Raw genomic sequence first — 7,332 nt, forward strand, 5'->3', positions numbered from 1 at the left:
TCAGACACCATATTGCCCACTTACGAGTTGAAATTTTAGAACCTGTGTCGTCCAATTTCTTATCATTAGGGATGCCGATATTGTCCAGTATCAACCGATATTGATATAGCGAGGCAGTGGTGGCCTGATTGAATACGATCCCCTGATTATTAAAATAGATTTATAAAATGAGCTGCAATGCTGCCATCTAGTGGCTTTTACTTTCATCTACAGCCGTTTTTCCCCAAGCACTATTTTCAGATCATGCATCATTTGGCAAAAAAAAAAACATTTTCGGAGAAAGAAAAGATAACGATTCTTATGCTAATTTCGGGCCGATAATATCGGTCGGCCGCTATTAGTCAGCTAATTATCCCAGATGGAAGTTGTGGGAACTAAATTATTGCTAAAGGTTATTGAAACCAATGACCACCAGGTCATTTGAAAGATGGTGATCATAAAGAATCAAGAAAGGTTTCTGATAGCGGGTCGGACGAGCGTTAGCTCCTCAGGCCACAAATTTCCTCTCCTGCTAATAACCGGTAAAACAGATCCATCATCTCCGCATTACGCTTCATGGAAGTTGGGATGATAAATTTGCGGAGATCCACATCTCCCTGAATGTAGAACAGTATATTAGAGCACGCGCTCTTCATCCATCCTTCATCTTTGCATCGTTTGACCACAAAGGACACTGGCAGGAAGTGAGGTGACGTATCGGAACTTTGTTTCCTGGTTTAAATGACCGTAGCCCCGTTCCTCTTTTCTACGAGTGCTTCTCACTTCCCTGATCCTGGACAAATTCTCCTGCATCAGTAAATGCAGTAAATGTAGTATTTCTGCAAAGTCCCGCGTATGCAGATTTTTTATTTATTTTTTTGTGACTATTTTACTTTGTATCGTTCTCTGCCCAACAGCAGTTTCAAGTGTCACGACCTAATACAGCCCAAAGGAACCTCACACACTGCAAACAGTCAATTTGTCAAAGCTAAATTACCATTCCTCTCCTGCTCGGCCTCCCTGAAGTAAAGAAATGAAATGATTTACCAACCTTCAGCATACGGAGGAGAGATCACCACACTTTCTCTCTCTCTTACTTCTGCATGCTCCCACTGCATGGATGTTGCTCAGCATCTTCCCCCAACATGACAGTTGGCCGGGTAAAAGACCTCGGCTTCACCATGCTGTCGAGCTGTTGGGCAACAGTACAAAAAAAAAAAAAAAAGTATTTTTGTATAAAAGTCTAACAGACAAAAACTGTCACGGTTGCCCTGCACATACACTCATAACTTAAACCAAAAATACCAGAGAGAAAGAGCCTTGTCCTCCATCTGGCTCAGCTGCAGTGCACGCAATATCTGCCTCCGTTTTTTTTTTTTTTTTTGTTTGTTTTTTTGGCTAGGTAGCTAACCGTGAGTGTGACACTTAGTGTGGCCAGCAGGCCTTTTTCGGAATAATATAAATAAAGAAAAACGCAATTAAGATGCATCTCTCTGTTACTGGCACCGTTCTCCCACCCCGCCCTACCATGACCTGTGCCCCACCACCTGAGGGCGCTCTCCAATTACTCAACTTAAAACAATCAGATTATTACCTTCACGGTTTCGCCTCTTGTCACGCACAGTTCAAGAAGATAAAGAGTTGCGAGAAAATTGCAAAAAATAAATGAAAATCAGAGGTCGATTTTTGTAGTGATTTATTTTCTCTCTTTTTTTCTTTTTTTTTTTTTTTCTTTTGTTAAAATGTTTCTTTTTTCGGAGTCCCTCTGGGAAACAACTATTTTTAAATATTGCTGGAAAACTCATGGACTTCATGGACGAAAACAAACAAACAGTCAACGTTAATTATTGTGAGTTTTATTTGGCAAACACTTGTCACTGCCAGTCAGGCGACCCTGGTTTCCTGCCAACTCTCAGGCCTGCGTCCACGATGGCCAGAGGCCACAGTCGGTTTGGGATCAATTAGTTTTATAACTAACAATTGTAACTATCATAAAATACGATCGATTTCAATATTTGTTTTCACTTGGTACTTCCATCTGCTGGATAGAATTCCAAATATTGCTATTTATGATGCAATTTTTTTATATATATTTTATATTATATTTATATATTATATTTTATATTTTCATTTTTGTTATTTGTAATTAAATGCAATTTAATCAATAATTATTCCAAAAAAAAATTCTATATAAAGTATATCCATAAACTAGATCAAATTGAAGCTCCTTCAACTGGGCCCCAGGAACAGAGAGAGAGAGAGAGATGACCAACAACCTGGCAGTCATTTTTGACTGAGCTCCAGAGATGGTGTGGTGAGGTGGGAGAACGCTGCTAAAAATCTGAGAGTGCAGAAGAAACACACTGCTGCCAATGATGGACAGTTGAAGACTGTTCTGATCTGATGAAATTGTTTTTTCCGCCGAGGCTCCAGACAGCGGAGTCAGAATTTGGCTGCGCGGATTCATCGACCCGACCTAAAGCACGTCAACAGTCCAGATTGTGTGTTGTGATGGTGAAGAAATAGTTACAGAACGGCTCAGAGTGATCGCTCAGGTTTTTTTTTTTTTTTCTCTGCTAATACACGATATGATTTTACAAAATGAATGAATTACTCCATGTCTACTTCTTGATTTACAGTATGTCTTAAATGGCTTTCTAACAAATTAGAACATGGGTGTCAAACATGCGGCCCGTGGGCCAAAACCGGCCCGCTCGGGTGTTCAATCCGGCCCACATAATACATTTTGAAAGTGATAAAAATGCCCAAACACTTCATTTTTGTGATATTTTGTCAACTTATATTTCATTAAATATGAAAAAATATGCCGCACAGTTTATGTCCTTCAATTGATAAATCAGAACCGTCCTCTCCATACGCAGGGCAATTAACCAAACATGTCAATTTGTTTTACTCCTCGTGCTTCTGCTGTAACACATCTTTATGTAAACAAACTTCCCGCAGAGAAAGGGCAGCGTAACGGTCTCCCTCTTATTTAATCGCCAGACAGCTCACACACAGTGTGCGTCGTGCTGCTTTGAGAAATGTCGGTGTTTTTTTATTTATTTTTTTATTTTATTCCCTTTTTAGTTTATTCCTCCACAAAGTATTGATTTGGATGCTCAAAACAAAAGTGAGTGTTGAAAGTAGTCACTGCGGGAGTTGGCCCAGAGGTAAACATATTTGTTTTCCTTCCTCTGACTCTTTCTGTGTAAGAGATTGCAAGAAATATAACCACATATATGTATATATTTATGTGTGTATATATTTATATATGTGTATATATTTGTGTGTGTGTGTTTGTATGTATGGACGTATATATGTATATATAAATATATATGCATATATATATAAATATATGTGCATATATATTTAATATATGTTTAACAAATGGCGGTGGTTATTGATGCACCATATTATTTCTAGTTAAAGCTATACAATACGTAGTTCAGTACACAGTGTTTACACAGATTACAGATGGGAAGTCTAATTTTTCCTGATCTTCTCAATGCTAATTCCATCCGTTTTTTTTTTTTTTTGTTTTTTTTTTTTGTTTTTGTGGGGGGTGGCTACTGAACTACGTATTGTATAGCTTTAACTAGAAATAATATGGTGCATCAATAACCACCGTCATTTGTTAAACATATATTAAATATATATGCACATATATTTATATATATATGCATATATATATAAATATATATGCATATATATATAAATATATGTGCATATATATTTAATATATGTTTAACAAATGACGGTGGTTATTGATGCACCATATTATTTCTAGTTAAAGCTGTACAATGTGTAGTTCAGTACACAGTGTTTACACAGATTACAGATGGGAAGTCTAATTTTTCCTGATCTTCTCAATGCTAATTTTGTCCGTTTTTTTTTTTTTTTTCTCTTAATGATAATTCCCCCCGCTTTTTTTTTTTTTTTGTTTTTGTTTTTTTTTTTTGTTTTTGTTTTTTTTTTTTGTTTTTTTTTTTTGTTTTTATCTCTTCTCACCTCTCTGGAGGATCAGTGGATCAGTGTTAGTGAAGCAAACTGCATTAGAATGTGTCAAACATTGAGGTGATTAAAAATGAATCATTATTAATTAGAAACTAATTCAAACACACAGACTCGCATACGTGCACAGTATATAAGAAATAATAATAATAAAGTAATAAATGTAAATAGAGTACTCATACTTAATATACAGTATACTCATCAGTGTGCGCACATTACCCATCATCCCTTAGTTAAATATGAATTAGAGAATGGGTGTCAAACATGCGGCCCGTGGGCCAAAACTGGTCCGTTTGGGTGTTCAATCCGGCCCGCTTAATGAATTTTGAAAGTGAAAAAAAATGCCCAAACGCTTCATGTTTGTGATGTTCTGTCGACTTATATTTCAGCGAAACCCAGGGATTGCGTTGTTGGGTTTTCATTATCGGAGCAGAAAGACAGATAACGATGCTTACCGATTTACCGATTACATTTTTTTTTTTTATTATTATTAATTTTAAATTCTAAGGAGTCATCTTGAGTTTTTCACGATGCTTTCACGAAGGGCTGCGTTTAATTGGTAAATACACAAATCCCTTTGATGTTCTAGATTTAATTGTACATTTTATTTTGGCTCAGTGAAGATCAGAAGAAAAAAACTATGGCTTCTTTTTTTAACTCTTAAAATCATTGGTTTTTGCCGGTATTAGGTTCTTTATTTGTTTTTTCTTATGTTTACTTGGTCATGTCCCTTCGTCTGTCACAACGGTCGAAAGTCACTGGACTCACAGCTATTCGTTTTTCTGCGCCGCCTCATTCATATAATTACAAACACACACACCTGTGTTATTAAAGGTTGGACTCATGTGGGTGGATGAGTCGTGTTTCCAGCCCGGCTTGTCTTTGAACACAGCCGAGACGATCCGATTATGCCTAATGGCTTGTAAAAAAAATAACGTGTCCTCTCGGGATTTCGATCACGTCCGAGGTAGTCAGAAGTTATGATTATGGCCGGGGCGGAAGAAGTAACGCTCACATGCCCCGACTGCTGCATTGAGAAAATGACACCATCTTTCATCCGCAGTTTGACTAGAATTGGCGACAGATATGATTCACGGGAAACTGCAATAAGTTCTAATTTAAAAATGATGGAGAACCTCATCTCCCAATTAGGACTGTGATGGTTCCCAACTTCCTGAACGCACTGGCAGAGAGAGTGTTTGCCTTATGTTGATCACCCAGATACGCCGAAATCTGCCCGTTAGCTAAAACGTGTTATCAAAATTTTTAACAAGCTGAAGATTTGGCGTGAGCATTTCAAGCTAATGCCCCGTCACCGTCTCAGTCACCTTCCTGCGGTACACAGTTTAAACGAGGCTATTAGAAATGACATCATCGCGGTCCACACTGACTAGAACTGGTCAGTGGTCCCAAGAAACGCTACTATAATTATCTCCTTCTCCATCTGCCTGCAGGGCCTCCCGTGCCAGGGGCGGACGCTCTGCTAACTGTGGTCTGGGCTCAGCCAAACCTAACTTAACTTTTCAAATGAGGTCAAGGAAGTAGATTTGGAGTTGCTGCTTGGATGCTGTGGTGGTTTTTAGCAGAAACCGTGTTGTGTGAAAAATAACGCCGGTGCAGTTGGTGCAGAAGTAATTTTTCATAATATGTTGTGATTATACTCCTTGATAGATTTGCTAAAAAGATTAAAAAAAAAAAACCACCCGACATGTTTGTAATTTTCTAAATTTTTATTTATTTTTATTTTTCATTTATAACTGCCAGGATCAACAAAAATCGAATCTAAAAGGCACTTCACGGCATCCTCCTGATGTGCTTCAGCGCTCCGAAGTGCATGTTGACACGTTGAATATGACAGAGCTTAAGTAGAGTCACGACCAAATTCGAAAATGCAACTTTGACGCTTAATTAAAATGAGTTTTGAGACGTTTTTTTTTTAAATGTTGGAATTTTGTTTTTACGTAACCGTAGCAACTGCTTCAGCCTGTAAATCACTTCCTGAGGCCGAGTGAGGAGCAGATAGATGGAGCGTTCAGGCGAACTAAGTGAAACGACATGTGAAAGTCATGGACGGACGGTCATAAAGGCTAACATGCGAAAATGCTTTTGTAATTTTCTATTGGGGAAACGTGGGTATTGCAGGGAAAAGGTAGAAGTATAATAATAATATAAATAAATTATATAATTTGGAAAAGTTGTGGCGGGCCGGATTAAAAATGTGAGCGGGCCGCATCCGGCCCCCGGACCTTAGTTTGCACATGCCTGCTCTAAAATTTGACAGGGGGGCGGGGTCAGGAGCAGATAGATGGAGCGTTCGTGTGGACTAAGATAAATGACATGTAAAAGTCATGCATAAAAGGCTGAAATGCTAAAATGCTTTTATTGATGGCATTTTCTACGCCATCTATTGGGGAAATATGGGTATTGCAGGTATAATAATAATATAAATGAATGATATAATTTGGAAAGGTTTGGCGGGCCGGAATAAAAATCTAAACGGGCCGCATCCGGCCCCCGGGCCTTAGTTTTCCCATAGATGTTTCCATTGACAGTTGACTGTATGATCATTAGGCTCTCCGTGTGAGTTTACCTGTGTGAGTGTGTGTGTTGTTCATATACTCCAAGGCCGTCTGTCTTCCTCAGTTGGACTCCTTGTTGTTCTTCACTCCTTCATTCAGCAGCTCTGTTCAAACCATCACCCCCCCCCTCCTGTCCTACATGAATGAATGCTTTGATAAGGAGCAGGGAAAATATTTTTATTTTTTTTTGCATTCACGCTCCGACAGTGACTTCATGCTGCGGTGCAAAGCTGACTGCGACTATAGTTTTGGATGTGTGTTTTTTTTTTTTTACGCTGTGTATCTGCTGCAGTTCTGTGTTAGAGTACCACTAGAGCAGTACTACAGTAAAGCTCACTGCCAGACATCAGCTGACGTGAGAGGCTCTTTCTAAACAACTATCTGTGTGACCAGTCAATAGGTTTTATGCACATTTCATATTGATTGTTAGTGCATCGTATATATCCACTATATACAAGGAGAACTCTGAGTAAACACAACGGGTCACTTTATCTTTATATAAGAAAAAAAAACATTTCATTGTGTCGTTAACTTCAGAAAAAAAAGAGGTTTTTTTCCCTCTTTATTTGTGAGTTTTGACTAATCAATATGACATAAGGCGGTTTGTTAATTACATCAATTAAATTAAATTTAGTATTCTTGATTTGGATTGCTACAGAAGTCAATTTTATTGTAATAAATACATGAAGAACAGTATGATTAGAACTATAAAAAATGTGTTTATACCTAAAACTTTTTTTGTTTGTTTATTGTTAATTTT

General features: G+C 37.9%; 1 long non-coding RNA gene across 1 annotated transcript in view; it reads left to right on the plus strand.

Annotated features, from left to right (window-relative positions):
* LOC112487251 (uncharacterized) overlaps positions 1 to 7,332 on the plus strand; it is a 41,327-nt gene that overhangs the window by 6,707 nt on the left and 27,288 nt on the right. The gene's annotated exons all lie outside the window — the stretch shown is intronic.

The sequence above is a fragment of the Cynoglossus semilaevis genome, chromosome 7 (assembly GCF_000523025.1).
Source record: "Cynoglossus semilaevis isolate Cse_v1.0 chromosome 7, Cse_v1.0, whole genome shotgun sequence".
Lineage (NCBI taxonomy): Eukaryota > Metazoa > Chordata > Actinopteri > Pleuronectiformes > Cynoglossidae > Cynoglossus > Cynoglossus semilaevis.